This window comes from Rhinolophus sinicus, chromosome 3 (genome assembly GCF_057876585.1).
Source record: "Rhinolophus sinicus isolate RSI-liver-muscle chromosome 3, RSI-T2T, whole genome shotgun sequence".
Taxonomy (NCBI): Eukaryota; Metazoa; Chordata; class Mammalia; order Chiroptera; family Rhinolophidae; genus Rhinolophus; species Rhinolophus sinicus.
The window spans coordinates 97,754,532-97,776,394 of NC_142503.1; the positions used below are offsets into that span (position 1 = coordinate 97,754,532).

The 21,863-nt window shown below is 42.9% G+C and overlaps 1 protein-coding gene across 2 annotated transcripts in view; it reads left to right on the top strand.

Moving 5' to 3' along the window:
- Positions 1–21,863, top strand: part of GALNT17 (polypeptide N-acetylgalactosaminyltransferase 17) — a 513,668-nt gene that overhangs the window by 245,244 nt on the left and 246,561 nt on the right. The window lies entirely within an intron of this gene.

Consider the following 21,863-nt stretch of genomic DNA (forward strand, 5'->3'; position numbering starts at 1 on the left):
GGCGCCTGCGCCAGCTTCCTGGAGAGGCAGATGCACAAGTATGACATCACGGGGTGGGGGGGATGCCCCTTTTCATTCCAAGTGAGCCCACGTGTCTTTATCTCCTGTTCCCGGGCAGTGGGAGCTGTTTAAGAGGAAGATGGCTAGGCAAACGCTGGCTCATTCATCCTCGAGTCCTCTAGGGCACTTAAGAATAAGTAACTGGTTATGGTTCTAGACTAATTTTCTTTCCCTCTTCCTACTCCCTAAAGAAGATGACATTGAAGGGCTTAATTCCTCTGCACCCCCGACTCCCAACCCCATCTCTGTTGTCTTTTTCTGAGAGGCAAAAGAAAGGTGACATTCTGTCCTGTGACGGGAACTGCTCATCTTATCCTGGGATTCCCCACTGGGCCACTGCGGCTGCAATGACTGTAGGTGGAAATGAGCAGTGTTTGCAGGCCTTTTGGAGTTTAGCTCTGTTAGGAATGGTGGCTTACGTAAAACAATAAATAAATGAAACAAGCAAATATTGGATGGTGATGGCAAAAATCCTTTGAGGTCCTTGGAGACAAACGCCTGGTGTCGAGGTGGTTGGGTGGGTTGGTTAGGCTATTATGCCTTTGTGGCAGCTCAGAGCCTACAGAACTCACTGTGTTACTGCAGGGACAAACCCTCACAAGCTGATGACAGAAAAGCAAGCCAGCTGGGCGGGCGCATGCTTAAGGCTTACCTTCTGAGCAACTGAGGATTAAGGGGCAGGCTGAAGCCCTTGCTATTGCATGCTGAATAGACAAGGATTACCCGTGTGCCTCCTGGTCAGAAGAGGGCGAGCAAGAGGCAGGACAAGCCACAGGCCCTGTTTGAACCCCTTTGTCTTCAGCAGCTGCACGATGAGCCTATCACGTTTCATTGGCCCAACAGCTGAAGTCCCCCTGGCCCTTCTGAGTCAGCAGTACAGTTGCAAGTGAAGAGCCTGAGGGTGCCTGGACTCGGAGATGTGCCACTCAGGCCACTGCCCTCTCCCGGGCCTCCAGATTATGAGGACAGATGGGTCATTTGCTGAATTTTTCACATCCCTATTTTTCTCTGTTCCCTCTGGCCACTTCATTATCTACAGATTCTTCTAAAACTGACATTGGGAGTCTTCTTGCGAGGATGTTCTTCCAGTGCCTTGAAGTCTCTAAGTCATCTGGCAAAGTCTCTCTCTCTGGCAGCTCAGCGGCCTCTCTGCAGCCTTTCTGCACCCACTGCAGACCTTTTGCTTCAGCGGTGCCCCCAGACCCTACTGCTCACCCCTTCCCCCATTTGCTGGCTGAGTCCCACTAGTTCCCCAGGTTCCACACGTGTCACCTTCTTGGCGAAGTCCTTGCTGACATGGTTGTGAGGCCCTCTCTGTGCTGCCTCAGCAAGCTGTGGGTGCTCTAGCAGTGATAGCGCCATGGCTTGCATATCTGCACCTCCGCTTCTAGGCAGGAATCTATTCCAAAGGGCCTGGCTGTTAGCTGAGCCTTGGTGAGTGTCACCCAGGAGGGAGGGAGCGATGAAGCTGGAAGGGCAAGGGGCTGGCGGCAGAGTGGCTGGAGGTGCTGCAGAGAAGAGCTGTCAGCCCCAGAGGAGAGCGCAAACGATGAGCGCTGGACTGAGCTGAGGTGAGGGCTCCCCCAGTGGGGCTGCCTCTCCCAAGGGCATCTCTGTAGAGCCCAGCCAGAGAGGAAGGAATGCAAGCCTAAGCCAGGCCTGGCCAGAACACGAGCCGCAGGTTCTCTGGTAGATGTCTGGTATGCCTTCCCCCCCGACGCAGACCCTGACACAAAGATTTGAGAGCATTTTTGTATTTGGGAAGTGGAGAGGAGAGTGGGGAGGTAGCACTGGGAAGGGAAGGCACCCCCAAAGGTGTATTAGGCAGATTGGTACTGTGGACGATGGGAGCTTCATCCCAAAAGGACTCTGGGAGCCTTGTAAAACCCTCCCCTCAGTCAACCTGCTCAGGGCTCAGGGAGCCTGGGTGTTGATACACCTTTAACACCAGATACTTTCAGGTAGGAACCTCCTGGAGCCCCACCTTGGATGAGATTCAGCTTCTGAAGGTGGAGGGGGTGCTGAGAATTTGCATTTCTCACAAACTCCTGGGTATTGCTGATTCTGCTGGCACCACACTGTGAGACCCACTGAGATAGGTACCATTTCAGTGGCTCACACTTATGGTTTAAATGGAGATGCTGAGTGGGTGAGAAAAAGCAGGAAGAGGTATTTGGTCTAGTCTGACCATAAAGTTAATTCCCATTCATCCTTCCCTGTCCCCCCAAATACCTAGGGTACCTGGAGTGGACCATATTGATGGCATTTCTCTCATTTCTTTCTCCTGCTCTAGCCTCTATATTTTCTCCAGGCCAGAAGTGCCTTTCTTTAATGGGAAGAGAAATTTAACATTTTTTCTTTGTTGAGAATTTTTTCCCTTGTGACTAGTCTTATTGAGCTTTGTAAATATCCTATATACACTTGAAAAAACCCTACACTGTAATCATGGAATTGAATTCCTGCCTGGCATCAATTTTGTCTATCTGACTACGAGTTTATCTTATTACATCTTTTTGATAACGGCGTTTTAACATCTCCTTCTACAGTGACTATTCTTTCCTGTGTTCCTAATAATGTTTGATTTCTGTAGCTTGTTGTCAGTTTCTTTGGCAACATAGATTTGTATCTGCGTGGCTTCATTATTAGTGGTGGTTGTTACCATTATGTAATGCTCCCTTTATCTTCAAAACATACCTTTTTTTTTTTTGCCTTCCATTTACTTTGTTTAGCATTAATATTTTTATCCCTGCTTACCTTCTGTTTCGAGTTTGATTATAACATTTTTTTCAGCATTACCATTTTTTCTGATCTTAAAAGTAAGGCATGCTCTTTGTAGGAAAATTCAAATGTGTCAAAAGCACATATGGTTGGAAAAAACAAATACTTCAGAGACTAGCCAGAAGCAACTGCTCATTTGCCCATGTTCTCACCCTGTTTTTAATGCATGTTTTACATAGTTAAGATCCTATAGTAAAAACAAGTTAGTGTTCTCGTTTTCCACCTAAACTGTGAAGCATATTTCCCTTTTAATTAAAAAAGCTTTAATGAGGGTAGAATGGTCCATTCTCAGGCTGGTCAAGATTAGCTCAGGTGGGAACATAGCCCCCTGCTTCCATGTGTTATCACATCCATTCAAGATAAAAATACTCTTTCAGGGAAAAAAAAGAAGAAGAGTGGCTGAGGGAAGGTGTGAGTAAAGCCAGACAACTGGATCTGTGTGCATAGGCAAGTCAGGGCTTTTCCCTGGTTATTATTTTTTTTTAAGTAATTTGTTTCATTGAGCTTGAATATGGATATTGGCGTAAGTTAAGCCCAAGTACAGTGAAATTCTTTGTACTTTTGTACATTAAACTGAAATCACTCAGATGATTTTGCCAGTGATCACTGCTCACCCAGTCCAGCTGGCACCTCCCGGCTCCGACCCGGCATGTTGCTTGGACACTGTCGGTGGCTTCTTCCTGGCATTCTTCTCTTCCTGAGGCCCGGCAGCACTCTCGGGCTTCTCCTCTACTCGTCCTCCTCCTTAGCTCCCTGCTTTCCCTGGGATCACTCATGATTCTTGCCATCAGGACACTGGGTAGTTCTTTACTGTGCACGTTCTGAACATCCCCAGATCTGTACTCACGGCCCAGAGCAGCTCAGCCTCTGCCCGAGCTCCAAACCTGTGTTCTCTGTCTCCTAGATGGCTATCCAGGGCCCCTCGAAAACCATCACCTCAGTTGGTCCAAGGACTAACTTACCATTTCCCTCCTAGCCTTGGAAACCTGTTTCTTATCCTTATTTCCAGTGAAGAGCTTCACCTTCTTCTCAGTTATCTCCTCATCAAAGACCGGAAGTCTTTCCACGCTTTTCCTCCTGCCTTTCCCACATGCCTCCTGTTAGTTACTCTTGAGTGTGACCCTTCCTGGCCATATCCCAAACCTCAGCATATTTTGCCTTGAAATTTGTTTGAGGGGCTAAAGGTGCACAGAATTATATCAATGGTAATTCTTGATACACCACATCATCTTTTGTTTATTTTCCTTTATTTTAACTGAGATATAATTCACATAACATAGAACACACCATTCTAAAATGTACAGTTCAGTGCCTTTCAGTATATTCATAATGTTTTGCAACTATTGCCACTGTCTAATTCCAGAATATTTCCATTGCTCCCCAAAGAAATCCTGACCCCGTTAGCAGTCTCTCCCAGTTCCTTGGGCAACCACGAAGCTCCTTCTCTCTCTATGAATTTGCCTATTCTGGACATTTGATATAAATGAAATCTTCAATATATGTCTTTTTATGTCTGGCTTCTTTCACTTAACATAAGGTTTTCTAGGTTCATCCAGGCTGTAGCATGTATCAATACTTTATTCCTTTTTATTGCCAAATAATATTTCATTATAGGGATACACCACATCTTCTTTATTCGTTCATCAGTTGATGGACATTTGGGTTTTTCCCACTTTTTGACTATTAGGAATAATACTGCTATGAACATCCATGTATAAGTTTTTATGTGGACATGTTCTCAGTTTTCTTGGATATATATCTAGGAGTGAAATTGCTGGGCCATATGATAATGCTATGGCTAATACTTTGAGAAACCATCAGACTGTTTTCCACAACCAGACTGTTTTTCACAGCACCTGCACCTTTTTACATTTCTACTAGCAAAGTGTGAAGGTTCCAATTTCTTCACATTTCTGACCAAAATTTGTTATTTTCCGTCTTCTTTAAATTATACCCGGCCTTTAAATTAAAACCCGGGTTTTATTTGCATTTCCCTAATGACTAATCATTTGAGCATCTTTTCATGTGTTTATTTGCCATTAGTCTATCTTATTTGGAGAAATGTCTATTTAAATCTGTTGCCCATTTTGAAAATGGGTTATTTGTCTCTAATTTTTGAGTTGTAATTGTTCATTATATATTCTGGGTATGCATTCTTATCAAATATATTCTGTAAGTATTTTTTGTTGTTGTTGTTGTTGTAAATGCATCTGCAACTATTTTCTCCCATTCTGTGGGTTGTCTTTTTACTTTACTGATAATATCCTTTGATGTTAAAACATTTTTAATTATAGTGAAGTTCAGTTCATCTATTTTTCCCTTGGATGCTTGAGTTTTTGGTATCATATCTAAGAAACTGTTGCCTAATCCAAGGGCACAAAGATTTACACCTGTTTTCTTCTAAGAGTTTTATAGTTTTAGCTCCTACATGTAGGTTTTTATTGATTGTGACTTAATGTTTGTATGTGGTTTGAGTTAGGGATCCAAATTCATTTTTTTCCCATGAAGGTATTCAGTTGTCTCATTACTATTTGTTGAAAAGCTTGTTCTTTCCCCATTGATTGGTCCTGGCACCTTTGTTAAATATCAACTGACTGAAATGTGAGGGCTTATTTCTGGACTGTAAATCCTGTTTAACTGATCAATGTTTCTATCTTCATGCCAGTACCAGACAGACTTGATAACTGGTCCTTTGTAGTCAGTTTTAAAATCAGGAAGTGTGAGTCTTCCAACCTTGTTCCTCTTTTCCAAGTTGTTTCTTCTATCTGGGTTCTGTATATTGACCTGTGAATTTTAGGACCAGCTTGTTCACTTCTGCGAAAAGGCAGTTGGAATTTTGTAAGGGATTGCATTAAGTCTAAAGGTCAATTTGAGGAATATTGTCAACTTAACAATATTAACACTAATTCCAATTCCTAAATATAGGGTGTCTTTATATTTATATAGGTCTTGTTTAACCTCTGTCAACAATGTTTTATAGTTTTCAATATACAAATCTTGCTCTTCTTTGGTTAAATTCATTATTAAATTTTTAGGTTTTTGATGCTATTTTAAATGGAATTATTTTAATTTCATTTTTGGACTTTTCATTGCTAGTGTATACAAATGTAGCTGATTTTTGTATATTGATCTTGTATCCTTCTATTTTTCTAAATTTGTTTATTAGCTCTAATAGTTTTGTGCATGTGTGTGTGAGTATGTGTTTGTATGTTCTTTAGAGCTTCCTATATATAATGTCATTTCATCTTCAAATAGTGATAATTTTGTTTCTTACTTTCCAATTTTTTTATTTTTTATTTTGCTGGGGTGGGGAAGCTTAGTTTCCCTGGCCCTTCTATTATTAGCTTGGTACAAAAGTAACTGTGGTTTTTGCAATTATTTTTAACCTTTAAAACCACAATTACTTTTGCACCCACCTAATATTTAAACTGTACTTATTGATAAATGCTTGCTATTCTGCCATGTCAGGAACGAGAGCATTGACCCATGTGCTTTCGTAAGAGTTTACAACAGCCTCTCTGGAAAAGATGTGGCTAGGTCATGAGACAGCTTAGGGAAGCATAGGGCTCATTCACACAGGGACATCTGGCAGGGCTACTGTGTGAGCGAGGTCCTGGGCATAAGGCATAAATCTGGACTATGGAATGGCTGCTCTGTGATTTCTGCCTCTGACCTCATCAAGGCAGACTGCCTACCCATGGAGGAAGTCAGAGCAGACCACATCTGAGGGATGCAATGAAAGCTCTCTGCTGCTCCAGGCAGCAGGCATGTAGAGAGAGCTCAAACTTCATCAGCCTGTGTTGAGAACATCCAATTATAGGGAAGAAAGGGACAATCTCTCCTCATTCAGACATTTCAGTCATCAGAACAGCAAAGATGACAACAATTAATAAGATTCAATGTTGGTGAGGATACAGAGAAAAAGACACACTCATACACTTTTGGTGGTCGGTACCTCGTATCTGGAGAACAAATTATCAATTCATATTAAAAGTTCTTGTCTCTTTCAGAGAATCTATCCTCAGCTTAAAGGGCAGTAAGTTTCCAGAGAGCTAGTACCTGAAACTTTCAGTGTGTGTGCCTCGGGCACCCTGCTCTGCGACGGGCATGTTGCCACCGTGCCCATACATCATGCCACCTTGGACGCCCCTGTAGCACGCTCCTGAGCGTCTCCGAGCACCCTTGCATGCTGGACTCCATGCCTTTCTCTTTCTTGGTTTACCTGCTTATTTTGGTAAAATGCACAACTAGGAGCCTCTTAAGAAAGACTGGAGGAAGATACAAATCTTTTGAGATCATCCATATCTGAAGAAAGCTTTATTCTAATCTTCTATGTGAATGATGCCTGGTTGGGTTAGGTATAACCTTCTTTCAGAATTTTGATGGTTTTGCTCCATTATCTTCTGTCTTTCAGTGTGTTTTAAAAAGAACCAAAGGCATTCAAATTCCTGATCTATTACTTTTTTTCCTTTCTGGAAGCCTGTGGAATCGTCACGTTGTCCCCAAAGTTTTGCAATTCACCATGATGAGCCCTGGGGTAGATCAATTTTCAACCACTGGGCTGGACATTTAGTAGCTTCAGTCTGGAATCTGATGTCTATCAGTTTTGGGGAAACTTCTTGGAATATTTAACTGATAATTCCACTGCATTATGTCTCTTTTCTCTCTTTTAGCACCTCCCATTATTCCACCCCTGCTTTTCTTTTCTCAGCTATCTTACCATTTTGTTCTGCTTTGTTTTGCTTTCTTTAATTTTATCTTCCTTCCCTTCTATTTAGTATGATTTTTATATCTGCTATCATGGTTTTACTTCTAATTGCTCATTTTTATTCTCTGAAAGTTCCTTTTTATAGCATATTATTTTTATTTAATGGAAGCAATATATTTTCTTATCCCTTGGAGGATATTAATAATGTTTAATTTTGTTTTTTAGTTTTTCTCCTTTCATATTCTGTTTCCACAAGTTGCTTTTTTCTTTATATTATTTACTTTATGTCTCCCATGCTGCACACTTTCCTTGGGTGTCCAGGATCATGTTGACTGCTCATGATTACCTTTTAAAAAGTGATTAGGTAGTCCCAGGGCCTTGGCCAGGGGAAATGGAGAGTTATTGTTTAATGGGCACAGAGGTTCAGTTTGGGAAGATGAAAAAGTTTTGGAGATGGTTGTACAACAATGTGGGTGTAGTTAATACCACTGAACTGTACACTTAAAAATAATTAAAATGGAAAACTTCATATTATGTATTTTACACACACACACACACACACACACTGAGAGTTTGGGTTGGGCTTACTGGTTTTGACAGCAGAGACGTCTGACACACCTGTCGCTGTGCTTACCCTGTGAGTCTGCTTTCCAGCTTCCCCAGTGTTGCGGTCGTTACCTCTTGTGTTTTCCCTGACCTGGGCAGTTATGGGTTTATTTTATTTTTTTGAAAATCCCTTTACTGTAGTTTTCAGTGTGTTTTGACTAGAGGACGATGTCAGATTCATGAGTTAAATTCATCATCTCATCCTGAAAGTTGCATATTCATTTTTAAGAACTTTTAATATGGATTGATAAATTGCTCGCCAGATACTGTCCCGTGAAAAATGTGTGAATGTATCTTTTCCTCTGTATCCTCACCAACACTGAATCTTCTTAATCGTTGTCATCTTTCATGTTCTGATGACTGAAAAATGATGTATCATTTTTAAATCTGCATTTTTTTAAATTAAAGTTTATTGGGGTGACAATTGTTAGTAAAATTACATAGATTTCAGGTGTACAATTCTGTATTACATCCTCTATAAATCCCATTGTGTGTTCACCACCCAGAGTCAGTTCTCCTTCCATCACCATATATTTGATCCCTCTTACCCTCATCTCCCACCCCTCCCCCTTACCCTCTGGTAACCACTAAACTATTGTCTGTGTCTATGAGTTTTTGCTTCTTCATTTGTTTGTCTTGTTCCTTTGTTGCATTTTTTACTATTAGTGATAATGAACACTTTTTCATGTGTTTGACTGTTTCTCTTTGTAGGGATTTGCCTATTGATGGACCACTTATTCCTTTTTTCTATTGAAGTATTAATCTTTAATCTTATTGATTAAAAAAAGCTTTGTACATATTGAAATCCTTTTTACAGGTATTTCTCTCAACTTGTCCTTTTCACTTTAATTTGCATTATTTTTTGACAAATTTTGCATTTTTATATAATCAAATCAGTTTTTTTCTTTTGAGATGTCCTGACAAAGTAATTCATTATCCCTAGATGGCACAAATACTCAAGTATGTTTTCTCATAGACAAATACTTCTTTTCAAAATAAATTCCAAATAGATTAAATATTTTTACATTATGGTATGAGAGTTTTACCATAGAGATTCTTGTCTCAAAGTCTGGTTATCTCAATGTATCTAATAATCGATCCTTTAACCACTGATTTGAAATTTCTGGTTTTCATATAGTGTTTTAGATTTGTAAACACTGAGGCTGAATCACATGAGGACTGCTTGGTTATGGAAGAGGGTGAAGAGGAGGGTGGAGTCAAAGGAGATGCCCAGGGTCCTGGTTCCGGTGACAGGGTGGGTTTTGGTGTCATTCGTTAAGAACGGAATGTGGTAGGAGTGGTGGGTTTGGGCCAGGGATCCAGTTAACTTTCTTGGAGATGTTATCCAATTCCTGTGGAAGTTTGGTGCGCCTTCACCTAAGGAGCTACTTCGTCCTCCAAGTTTCTCTTAAACTAGTATAGGCTGCTTCATTTCTACTATTATAATCCTGAATACATTTTAAGATAAGTCTTATCAACATTTTTAACTACTGTTTTAAAAACATACCTCCGTACCATCGTTGTCCTTAAGCAATAGCATATGGAGGAAAATGTGGAATCAAATCCTGTGTGGTCTGGGCCAAGGACTAACCTTTCCTGATCTTGAGCAAATTGGTAATCACAGTGGCTTTTCTGCAGGGTGTAAATCATGAGGTGGAGAGAGAATTCTTGGAAACGCCTGTAGTTCAAATCCTGGCAGTACACTGGAGGGCGTAGCTGTTCAATGTGCTCAGGGTATCATCTGATTCACTAGCCCAGCTCTCTGCTTCTGCCTCACCCCTGTGGGAAGCCTTTCCCAATTTTTCAGCTGCGACCAGGTTGGGGGCCCTTTGCCTCTGCTCCCGGGCACCAGTGTGTAGTGTGGCACAGCAGTTGGCATGCTGTCTTACATTGGCATACTTGCCCATCTCTAAACTGTAAGATCTCTGAGGGCAAGAACCATAGCTCCCTCTCTGCTGTGTCCCCAGGGCCTGCACTCTGCTGTGTATAGTGATTGCTGAACAGGTTAAGTTCAACTGCACAAGTGCAAAGATATTTTTTTTTTCTGCTTTCTCTAACTCCATCCTGGGAGTCATACATTTGGCATTATTGTACATATTTTGGCTTCTACTCTATAGTTATTTTGGTTTAGAACTCAAAAAATGCCTGTCTCCAATAATGATCCCGCAAGGCTCTTCGTGACCTGGACAGCTGGATACCTGGTCACTAGCGTTTCCCTGTGGAGCCAGCTCAGCCAATGAAGCTGCTCTCTTGGTTGGTGTGCTCGAAGGTTGTAAGCAGGATATCTCAAGTTAGGAAACTTTTTCAGTGGAAGGATATACCCTCTGGACTTCCAAAAGGGGTTGTGGAGGAAGCACACTGGCATTGTTTGCTTTTCTTCTTGGTCTATAATTGAAGAGATAGGAAAAGTCATATGTTTCTGGAAGATAACATTTTCCTGTGTTGTTAAGGCTCCAAGTGGAGTAGCCAAGAGACACCACGTTATCGCACATTTCCATGCAGGGCCAGGCTTCCTTATTTGAACACCACCTGCCTTCCCCTGCTTGTAAAGAGCCTTCCTAATCAGAAATAATACTTGTTTTTGTCCCCAACCAGATCACTGTAATGTGGCAGCATTTGCTCTGTGGGTCTGTAATCACAACTGGGTTTTGCTTTTACATTTCTTCTTGTGCATTTTTAGGCCATAGAAAAAGAGAGGGTAAGTAGGAGAGTGTATGTCTTTACACAGAGATAATGTGAGATCCCCAGCTAAAGCTTCATAGTTAAAGGCTAACTGCCTTTAAAAAACTAACAATCAAAAAAGTCTTGTTATTTTGATTTTAACAAGGTTTGATTAATTGTAAATTCATAAGAAGTTGCACAATGTACAAGACGTCTCATGTACTTTTCACTCAGTCTTCTCCAACAGTTACATCTTGTAAAACTCTAGTACATTATCACAACCAGGAAACTGATTTTGGTCAATCTATGGAACTGACTCCCACCTCACTAGTTTAACATGAAAGTGTGTGTGTGTGTGTAGGTGGGTAGTTCTGATGAACGTGTGTGTGTAGGTGGGTAGTTCTGATGCATGTGTGTGTATAGGTGGGTAGTTCTGATGAACGTGTGTGTGTAGGTGGGTAGTTCTGATGCACATGTGTGTGTGTAGGTGGGTAGTTCTGATGCATGTGTATGTGTAGGTGGGTAGTTCTGATGAACGTGTGTGTGTAGGTGTGTGTAGGTGGGTAGTTCTGATGCATGTGTGTGTATAAGTGGGTAGTTCTGATGAACGTGTGTGTGTAGGTGGGTAGTTCTGATGCATGTGTGTGTGTAGGTGGGTAGTTCTGATGAACGTGTGTGTGTAGGTGGGTAGTTCTGATGCATGTGTGTGTGTAGGTGGGTAGTTCTGATGAATGTGTGTGTGTAGATGGGTAGTTCTGATGCATGTGTGTGTGTAGGTGGGTAGTTCTGATGCATGTGTTTGTGTAGGTGGGTAGTTCTGATGAACGTGTGTGTGTGTAGGTGGATAGTTCTGATGAACGTGTGTGTGTAGGTGGGTAGTTCTGATGAACGTGTGTGTGTGTAGGTGGATAGTTCTGATGAACGTGTGTGTGTAGGTGGGTAGTTCTGATGAATGTGTGTGTGTAGATGGGTAGTTCTGATGAACGTGTGTGTGTAGGTGGGTAGTTCTGATGCATGTGTGTGTGTAGGTGGGTAGTTCTGATGAATGTGTGTGTGTAGATGGGTAGTTCTGATGAACGGGTGTGTGTGTAGGTGGGTAGTTCTGATGAATGTGTGTATGGTGTGTGAGGTGTATGTGTAGGTAGGTAGTGCTGTACAATTTTATCAGATCTGTAGGTCCCAGTCACCACCACCACAACTGAGTACAGAACTGTCCCACCACCACAGAGCTCCCCTGCTGTTCTTTCATAACCACACCCAGCCCTACCCTCATCCCTGACCTCTGACAGTCCTAATCTGTTCGCTATCTCTATACTTTTGTTATTTCAAGAATGTTTTATAAATTGTAACATACGGTACATAACCTTTGTCATTGGCTTCTTACACTCAGCATAAGTACCTTAAGACCCATCCAGGCTGCTGTGTACAGGGTCCATTCTCCTTATTTCTGCTTAATGTTCCATGGTGTGGGTTTACCAGTTTGTCTAACCCTTTGCTTATTGAAACATTTGGGGGTTTCAGTTTGGGGTTTTTACAAATGAAGTTGCTAAGAACATTTGTGCACAGATGTTTGTGTGAAAATAAATTTTCATTTCTCTGAGATAAATGCCCAAGAATACAATTGCTTGAGTTATGGTAAATGCTCAATGCTTATGGTAAATGCTTATGTGGCATCCCCTCTAAAAAAAATAAATAAATCTCATTAATTTTTAATCTTCCAGCCGAGCCTCCAGTGGAGGAAAAGTTTTCATTTTGTCATTGGAGACCATGGTGCTAAGAGGAATGTGTTGTATTCCAGCAGTGATCCAAAAAGTGTGTTGAAAGTTTTGCCCCGTGATCAGACTTTGGCTGCCCATTAGATTGGAACTCAACAATATAAGAATGCCAAGGGAAAGTCAGACCCAGGTGCTCAAACATGTCCAGGGTCCTCTGTCCGGGGTTTCCAGTGTCTCAGCCCTTCCTTCCACTGTCAGCTGGTGCAGACCAGCCACCTCCAGTTCTCCAGGCCATCTGGAGTGAAATATCGCTGTGGAAATGACCCAAAGTTGATGCTTAATTGCAGCTTCAGCTGTTGGAGAGGACCAGACCATCTCTCTAGGGTAATCCCAGGGACGGGAAATAGTACTCTAATCTAGGTCCCATGCCCTTCGTCAGATCGGTCAACTGTGGCCAAGAAGGCAGGGTCATGCAGAGAACCACCACGCCCTAGTAACCGTGGGGCAAAGTTCCAGAAAGGGAGGGGCTGTGTGCAAAGCACTCCGTGGACTGCTAATGTGATAACACCCATGAGATTTGTATGTGGTATTCCTACAAGGTGGGGAAACAAATGAGGCCTTTGTGAAGGATGAAATAATGGAATAAATGATCAAAAGGAGGTGACCCTTGAGTTAGACCAAAAGAGACAGAATTTTGACATGTGGAAATGACAGTGGAGGAAAGTACAGGAATCCAGATCTCGAGGCAGGGATGCTTGGGGCATATCGAGGAAGTGTGCAGATGGGATCAATATGTAGGGCTTGATGGGAGGCTTAGAGGTCAGCGAGTCCCAGTCAGAGATGGAGGGCCGGCCCTGGGCCACAGGGCTGGGGAGGGACAGTGGGAACAGGCAGGTCTCTGCTGTTCTCTGATAGTGGTAAGTGATCAGCCAGCCTCCTCTGAGCAGGAGGGATGGGGGTCAGCCAGGCTGATCATGTGAGATGGAGCTGTGGAGCCAGGAAGTCTGGGGGTTGGTGGAAGTAGTTGTTAGGAAGACCAGGTGTGGCCGTTTTCACCTTTGTTCCCAGAAGAGCAGCCTCCCAGTTTTGATCTGATTTTATTGAAAAAGTGAGGTGACATTGACATGAGTGTCTCTAGATCACTAGCTGTGAGCTCTGGGTGGCTCTCTGGCCAGAGGCACTTTGGCCTTAGGCTGTGGTATGGGTCTGGGAGGGCCTGCCCCAGAGACCGGGACACAGCCAAGAGCAAACCCTCTGATGGCTGCCTTCAGAGTCAGGAGTCTTGCCTGGCCGCTCCTTTCCTTCTTTTCTTACCTACATGGGGCACAGTGAGCTGTCTGGACTCAGTGGCGCCTGGTGACTAATTACCCCTGCAGGACATCCAGGAACACCTGAGGGCTCGACACAAATGCAAAGATGACATGACAAGCCATCCCCTCACCTTAGCTAACTGATCACATGTCTTCTTGTGTCTTGAGCACACCCTCTGACACTGGGAGAGGACCATTGATATCCATTTTTATAAAAAAAGATGAAGTTCGGAGAGGCAAGTACCTTACCCGTGGTAGCATAGCCAGAATTTCCCAGAATTGAGGCTCCAGCTCAGTAGCCCCAGTCCTGGAACCAGGCCTTCCACGCTCCCCCCGCCCGTCCCCCCACAAGCCTCCCTTCCTACGGTGCATCCTCCTCCCTTCCAGTTGAGCACTGACTCCCTTCCCCGCACCCTTACCAGATTCATCTCTTTGCTTCCCAAGACATGTCTACTCTCCCTTCACCTGTGCAAAACTATACACATAATAAAAATGAATAATAATTTTAACCATTATTGAGTACTTGCTATGTGCCAGACCTTGAGCTAAGCACTTAGCATGCGTTCCCTTACTTAAATACCCAACAGCCCTAATGGGTAGGGACCATTATTATCCGTATTAGCTATTTCCCCTGATGTCAACAGCAGCTCAAGGTGAATGCTCCTGACCAGGTGTGTCCCTGCCTCCCCAGGTACGCCCAGCTCACTGTAAGAGCATACAATGTACCTGTCCCCGTGGCACCCTTCTTCCGTGAGACCATTCCACTTCCATCTTTTTCTAGACCAAACAGTTCCTGCCCTGTGCACTTTCTGTGCACCTAAAATCAGTCGTATTTTTGCAGGTATTTAGTCCGAATGAATGTGATGTGTGGGAATGCTGGGGGTGATGATGGGTTGATAGTAGCAGAGCAGCTATTCAGCCAGCACGTTCCCGGGTGGCTCCCGCCCACATGGGTTCTGACTGGTCGCTGCCAATGTGACTGGCTGTTACCTATCTTGATAGTCTTCTGGGTTGGAAGACACATGTTAGGTTCTGCAGGCCTTTTGGGCCCTAATAAAAGCTGCTATTTATAGAACAATTTAACATGCATCATTTTTAGTGAGCATGCATTAGCGTTTTCCTTCTGCATAGGCTCCCTGCTGCCTTTGACCTTGGAGAATTCCTGGTTCTGAATACAGAGGCCCCCAATGCTTGAGAAGGGTGGGCTGAGCAGATGCCTTGCTCTAGTTATTCCATTTCTGTCTGCCAACTGTGTTTAAAGAAAACCGGAAGTAACCAAGCATCAAGATGTGACCCTTTTCTCCCCTGGACTTCATGGTCTGTGTGCTGTTTTGCTCTCCCCCCCCCTGCCACTTAATGACTGTGACTTTTGCTATTTCAAGAGGTTGGCCAGCTTCACAGCTTTCAGAATCAATATCGCAGTAAATAAGAAACATGATGAAAGAAAAACACACTGCAGCCTGTAGGCAAATTTTATCGCTTAAATTCACACGTTATTATTAGAATGAGCTGCAAATACCAGACTTTCAACTGCCTTTTGATGGGGCAAGATAAGAGAATGCTCCTGTAATTTGGGGCAACAAGTTGGAGGCATCACGGGTAGGCATTATGATGGTTTCCTGTTGGTTTGGGCTACTTATATCTATTTTTTTAAAGGTGAAATTTAAATGGAAGCAGTGGGAGACAGGAATTTAACAAAGGAATTGAAAGCAGAGATGGCTTTTCTTTCCAAAGCGTCTCTTATGAATGCATGACTCTGTGATATATTTAGTTTAACACTTTGGTATTGTGCCTCACATCTCTTTTCTTGCTTCTTTTCGTCTTTTGCTTCCTTTTGTCCTTGCTTTGATCTTGCCTTTAAAATGCTTTCATACGTGGCAAAAACATCCCTTTTTAATCTCCCCGTTTTTCCTGAAGTTTCTTGTTCTTGCCTTTTTTGTTCCCATAGTTTGAAAATGCACTATTTAATCCACATCGCTGAGAGATGCTCGAGAATGAAATTTGTACTGTAGCTGCCTTCCATGTTATTTCAGCCTGCATTTTCACATGTTTACTTCCTGTCCATTTATGTTCTTGAAGGCCAGAATTCAGAGCTGACAGGCCCGTGCAGTAGAAGTGGAACTGTGCTGTGTACCTGCTGTCCCTTCAGACTTTGGTGACACTGGAGAAGTTGGAAGCCCAGCCTGTTCAAAAGGGATGCCCATCCCTTTTGAGCCCCTCCATCAGCACTGGGCTTCTTCTCTGGAAAGGGCCAACCCCTGTCAGAGGACAGCTGCCTAGAAAGGTAGATGCATGTGCCAAGCCCAGAGCAAAAGTGTGGCTGCCTCAGAGTTACAGAGAGAGCCAGTTCCAGGAGAAAGGTAGGTCTGGCTTGGACTCCCAATGTGCGAGGCACAGTTACACGCGAGCAGATGAACAGCTTCCGATTCCATGGGAATCGTATCTACTAGAATCCAGTAGAATATCTAGGAGTGCGGGCATGTTACTTACTAGCTATGTAGTTTTTAGCAAGGCATTTCCCGTCTCTGTGCCTCAGTTTCCTCATCCATAAAATGGGACTGATACTACCCCTTATCTCACAAAGCCGTTATGAGGGTAAAAAAAGTTGATATAGGTAAAGTAGTTACAACAGTAAGTGTCACTTAATTAGGACTCAGTAAATGTTAAAACAAAAATTGTGGGATGTTATGAGTTTGCAAGGTAGATTATTTTCTGGTTAAATATGAAAGGGGAACTAATCTGGATAGTGTTTCAAAGCATTTCATGATTAGCTGACATTTTTAGTCAGCTTGGTTAGCAATTTTGGGATATAAATATTTCATTATAGATACAGATAGGCATAGTGTTTAAAATGTTTGAAAAGTAGTGATTGTTAGCAAAAAACAACAACAAAAAAACAACAACTTTGCATCTGGAAAGTCAGCCTCACCAGGGTACACCGGCCTGAAGCTAATAAGGAAGCTTGTGCTTTGGGGCCCCTAGAGGCCCGCAGGGAGTGGGGGGGGAGGGGCCGACAGTGTGTGCACATGTGCATTTGTTTTTGAAAAATTTACAGAAGAGAGATTTTTCTTTTTCTTAAAGAGGATCCTCAAAATTGTATAAACTTCAGGTCCCACAAAACTTGGATTCATTTCTGAAACTTTCTATGTTCATTTGACAGATGAGAAACTGAGATGTTGCATGACGAGGATATCCAATCAGGTTTCTCCACCTTCCGTTTTTTAATTTTAAAAGATAATTTTTTTGAATTTAAATTTCTTAATTGAGTCAATCTGACAAGTAACATTGTGGAAGGTATTCAGGGTGTTACTTTGACACATTTATGTATTGTAATATGATTGCTGATGCAGTGATATTTATCACATTACATAGTTACAGAGGTTCCTCTACTTACAATGGATTGACGTCCTGATAAATCTATTTTAAGTTGAAAATATCCTAAGTCAAAACTGCATTCAATACACCCAACCTACTGAACATCAGAGCGCAGCCTAGCCCACCCTAAACGTGCTCAGAACACAATATCCAAAAGAACTCTGGCAACCCAGCACACTAGGGTCCCGGCTGTGTACCCTGCTGTCCGCAGGGCAGGCTGGGAGCAGGGGCTCACGGCCGCTGCCCAGCATCACGGGAGAGTATCGTATGGCGTATCACAAGCCCAGGAAAAGATCAAAATTCAAAATTCAAAATACGGTCTCGACTGACTGCATATCATTTTTGCACCATCGAAAGTTGAAAAATCGTAAGTTGAACCAGTGTAAGTCAGACATCATCTCTATAGTACGATATTATTGTCTGTATTCATTATACTGTGCATTACATCTCTATGGCTTATTTACTACTCGCTATAAGTTTGTTCCCTTAAACACCATCAATCTTATTCCCCACCCCACCACACCCCACCCCCTGGCAACCACCATTTCACTCTTGTGTTTTATAGGTTTAACATTTTTAGATCCCACACCTAGGAGATATCATACAGTGCTTGTCTTTTTCTGTCTGAGTAAAACATAATTTTAAAAAATGTATTATTGGCCTTTGTATGGCTACTTTCATACATTTGGTTTGCTGGTTATTTTAAGCATAAAGGTATCTTGGGGATACCTGAACATCAAGGTGTTTTAAGTCTATTTTTTGTGTTCTTTATATGACATCATAACTGATTCTCACATGTACACAATATTGAATATGTTACATATCTCATTAAAAAGGACACTGCAGAACTAGAGTCTCATGACTAATGTCTGTGCTAAAACTCTGTGTTGAACAACACGCTGTTCCCTGAGCTATCTTAAGGTCCTCAATCTGGAAATTCCCCTCAGGGAACCAGGGAGCTGAGGGACGAGGTGAACATAGATCCAAGGTCTGGATCCGCCCCTCAGAGAAGTCAGAACTGCCTTCACTGAATTTGGAGGAGCTTTCGGAATGAGCTTCCAGTCAACCACATAACCAAAATGGGGTTCAGAAAAGCTAACTGGCAACAGAATATGGAATTGGATCTTCACCAAGGCCTAGGGGTTTAAATTCACACCAAAAAACTCACTTCACCTCTCCCTTCCACCTTCACAGTTGACTAGGGCTTACAGACATGAAAGCCACATATTTGTGATTCTTCATAGAGACAGAAAGCAGATTACTGGTTACCAGGGGCTGGGGGAGGCAGGAAATGGAAACTGACAGCTTACTGGGTGCAGGGTTTACCTTCGGGGTAATGAAAAACTTCTGGCACTAGACAGTGGTTATGGTGGCACCACATGTGAATGTAGCAATGTCCCTGAATTGTATACTGATCAAAATGGTAAATTTTAGGTTAAGTATATTTTACCGCAGTAAAAAGCAATAAAAAACATCAGCCAGTGATTTTAAGAAGTTTTGGAGTTGTGTGAGAATCATCTGGAGTGCTGGCCAACCCCACTAATGCCCACTAAATTAGAAACTCTTAGGGTGGGCTTGGGAACCTGCATTTTCACAAGCTCTCAAGGGATTCCCAGGGAGGGATCACACTCTGAGGGACACGAGCTTTGAGACAGGTGTTTCTTGTTTTGTTTTTGCTTGAAACATGCTATACGTGCTATTTTCTTGTCCCAGCTATCACAATCTGTGCATTCCTAGCTAGCAGCATGCCCCAACCTCAGCAACTGTTGGCAGGGAGAAGGGGTGTGGGGGTGACTTTGGCACTGATGACGGCAAAAGTAGTTCTGGTAGAACTGAAGCACTGGTAGTAGTAAGAGCAATAATGGGGTGAGAGCAGACGCTATGAACACGTGGGGTTTTCTTGAGGGACTGACCTAATTGTGAGGTTGCTCCATGCACAGGTGGCCAGCAATCAGGACCCAGTTTTGGAAATGGCAAGTCAAACCCTCGTTCTACAGACTGGGGTCATCTCCAAGGGGCTCAATCTTGCAGACAAGGCAGGACAAGGAGGGCTGTGTAGTGGGGAAAGCGGAGATGGGCAGTGGCGACACTGGATTCGGAACGTCTGCTCAGGATGGATGAGTCTCCTTCTGCACACGCACTGACTCAGTGCAGATGGGGATGGGCTGGGGGCTAACTCTAAGCCAAGCTACTCAGAATGCTTTCGTCAGAACAAGTTCTTGGGCCACACCCCTGACCTCCTGGTGATTCTGGTACAGGTTAAAGTTTGGGAAGCACTCATTTAAACTGCGACTGATTCTCCTGAGTTGCCATACCTTGAGGGAGAATTAGAACATTCAGTTAGTCTCATCATCAAGACTTGATAACTGTGAGGGTTGAGAGGTACGGACATGGCCCAAACCTAGGTGGCATGGCCATTTCCAAGCTCACATCTGTGTGGCACCGAGGTTCGTGTCCTGGTTTGGGGGAGGGGCAAGTGGCGATGAGTCTGCTAGGTCAACATGTGCTTCTGAGCAGGGCTTAGAGACGGGGACTGGGTTGATGGCTTATTCTCTAACATCACTGAAAGCATGGAATATAAATATAATTCCATTATAATGTTTTCTGCTTTAGTTCTCATTATAACTTTCTTGTTGTCAATGTGTACTCCTTAAGTCTGGATGACAGATATTTCTTTTATTGTTAAGGAGCAGACATGTCTCCCTCCCTGTCCCTTCTGATCACAGGCAGTGTTTTCTTCTTCCCTGTTGACTTCTCCAAATGCTGTTTACTAAAATCTAAGAAACAAGGATTTCTAAATGGCTCTAGACCAATTTAGTGTTGGATTTTATAAAGCTGGAAGGTAAACATTTATTTTTGCAGAAAGCAGTTTTTGGTTTTTTTCTCTGAGTTTTTCAGGGAGAAAAATCTTACGTAAACTATTTTTCTTACTGTTACTCTAATGTCCTAGAATGGTTTCTTCTGCTAAAGATGACAAAAGATTGGGGGCACATTGTGATGGTGTGACATTTCTTACCACTGTCAGGTTGGGGATTTGTTTTCTTCCATGGTCCCAAGGTCCTGAGACCTTGTTTGTACTTGGTTAACATGTGGGCTCTCTCACTTTAAGGCGATTTCCAAATCTCAACACACCAACGCCCTCAGGCTGTCACAGTCCTGTTCCACCAGGACCAGCCTTTCTGGAAGTCTCTCTGGAGCTGTCCTACCCATTCTCTTCTTTCCATGCTAACCTGTCCCCATAGAGCTCAGATGCATCCAGAAGGGGATTCCTGTTTTTCACTGGTCCCATCAAGAACCTACTATCAGCCTAGATCAATGGCTCGTTCTCAACTCATTTTCTCCAATGCATTTGATTTTCTTGATGTTGGGCATGGAGTAACAATTGAGGATAAGAACTGTGTCACTTTCAGCCATGCTGGCATTCTGTAAATACCTGTGAAACAAATGCAAGTATCCTTCTTTTGTGAACTCTACCCTTGATATGATTCTGCCCTTAAGACACTATTTCTAGCTAGTCTTATCCTTTAGCTTGTCCCCCTGCCTCCTAAATGTACATGTTTCCCAAAGTGCGGTTCTAATCTTCTTCACTCTCTCTCCTGGAACTGTATTCCTCTCAATACGCCATCATGTCTCACCACTGCGTCCCCACGCTCTGCTTTTTTTTTCACCTTGATTCGGCAATGTACCCCTGAATGTCAGCCTGAATGACAAGCACTCCCCTGTCCCCAGGTGAACTCATCAACTTGTTCTTTCATTTCTCTCTCCTAATTAATAGCATCTTCCCAGTTACCCAGATACTGGTGATTCTGTAACCTAAGTAGATCCAATTCAATGCTTATGTATGTTATGTGTTCTGGAATAGTGAGAGCACATGTTCAAGCCTCTGCTTAACTCAAACACTACCTTCTCCGTGAACGCACTCAGCCAAACTAATTGTTCCCTCTGTGACTCCCTCATAGCACTTTCCCTCTTTGGCCATTAGCTCCATTTTCCTTATAATACTGAATATTGCAGTTTTGTGAACATGTCTCATCTCCTTAACTGCATTGTAAGCATCTTGAAGGAGTGCTCGTGTCTCACTTGATTTTAAATCCAGACAGGGGCCCAGGTCTGTAGCTTCCTAGGTGCTGAGTTACATGCAAGTGCTGGGAAGAGAGGCCTGTTCAGTATTCCTTGTTCTTGAGCATTGCTTGTTGCACGGTGGCATCTCTCTCCGTGTTTCCATGGAAGCCCACAGGCCATCCGTTCTGCTGTGTTTTGAACGTTGTGTCCCTAAACCTTGTAAGAGTGAAGCTGGTGTCACCCCTGTACAGTGAACCCCAGACTTTAAAATGATATTGACTAGCTAAAAAGACAAGCTGTTCTTCATGGGAAGCTACAAAAATGATGCGTATCAATAATATTAATAGACCAATTATTATTAGAAATAACATTTATTGAATGCATATCATTATATGTAGCATCTCATGTATTCTTAACAGCCATAGGCTACTACTAAAGCTTAGGAATTATCCTTTATCCCTTTTACATTTCAAGCCCTTTAATGTCCGCATCTCAGTAGCCTTGAGAAGGGCAGTGGTAATGAACCACATTATCTTTTGCCAAACTTGTAAATGCTTGTCCATCTCTCTACCCTGAAGTATCAGTCAC